We start from the raw sequence: 1185 nt of genomic DNA on the forward strand, positions 1-1185 counted from the left end.
GGGAAAGAAAAATCTTCCATGACATAAATAGGCTGAAGGAATTCATGTCCATAAAACCAGCCTTTCAGAGTGCTCTAGAGGCAATACAAAGAGCTGAAGGAAGGAATGACTATACCCAAGGGGTTGCGGAAAGAAATCCAATGAAGGTATAACTGTGGAAAAGTACAGCTACATCATGAACGTAAAAAGAAATAAAAATAACAGGATTCAATACTCATCTTTCATTAATAACTTTAAACATTAGCGGACTGAAATCCTCAGTCAAGAGACACAGTCCAAGTGCATGGACCATCCTTTTGTTATCTGTAAGAAACTCATCTCACTTTCAAGGACAGGCACTACCTTAAGGTGAAAGGATGGAATAAAATATACCAAGCGAATCATATGAAGAAAAAACCAGGCATTGCAATTCTAATATCTGACAAAATAGACTTTAAACTAAAACTAATCAGAAGAGACAAAGGTGGCCACTTCATGCTGATCAAAGGAACACTAAACCAAGAAGATATTACAAACATGAACATGTATTCACCAAACTCTGGTGCAACCAACTTCATAAAAACAGTACTACAGGACTTTAAGAGCCAGAATAATACCAACTCATTAATAGTAGGGGACTTCAGTACCCCACTGTCTCCATTAGATATGTCAACAAGGCAGAGAGTTAACAGATAGACATCTGAATTTAACAATACCATATATCAAATGGACTTAACAGACATCTACCGAGTATTCCACCCAAGTACCAAAGGACATACTTTCTATTCAGGATCCCAATGAACCTTCTCCAAAATCGACCACATACTGGAACACAAAGCAAACCTCAACAAATACAAAAAGATCAATAATTCCATGCATTCTATCAGACCACAATGCAATAAAGCTTACAATCAACACCAGAAGAAGCCCTAATCACCACATGAACACATGGAGATTAAACAACACACTCCTGAATGATGAATGGGTCAAAAGAGAAATTGAGAAAGAAATAAAAGTATTCCTGGAACAAAATGAAAAGGACAATACAACACAATAAAATCTCTGGGACACACTGAAAGCTATCCTTAGAGGGAAGTTTATAGGTCTAAGTACCTACATCAAAAAATCTGAAAGAACACAAATAAATGACAACATTGCAGTTCACACACTTGAAAAGCAACAGCAAATGAAACCCAAACCCAGCAG

General features: G+C 36.8%; 1 protein-coding gene across 3 annotated transcripts in view; it reads right to left on the reverse strand.

The window, feature by feature from the left end:
- Magi2 (membrane associated guanylate kinase, WW and PDZ domain containing 2) overlaps positions 1-1185 on the reverse strand; it is a 1650859-nt gene that overhangs the window by 875002 nt on the left and 774672 nt on the right. The gene's annotated exons all lie outside the window — the stretch shown is intronic.

Source organism: Nannospalax galili, unplaced genomic scaffold (genome assembly GCF_000622305.1).
Source record: "Nannospalax galili isolate Female #2095 unplaced genomic scaffold, S.galili_v1.0 scaffold312, whole genome shotgun sequence".
In the NCBI taxonomy this organism is placed as follows: Eukaryota; Metazoa; Chordata; class Mammalia; order Rodentia; family Spalacidae; genus Nannospalax; species Nannospalax galili.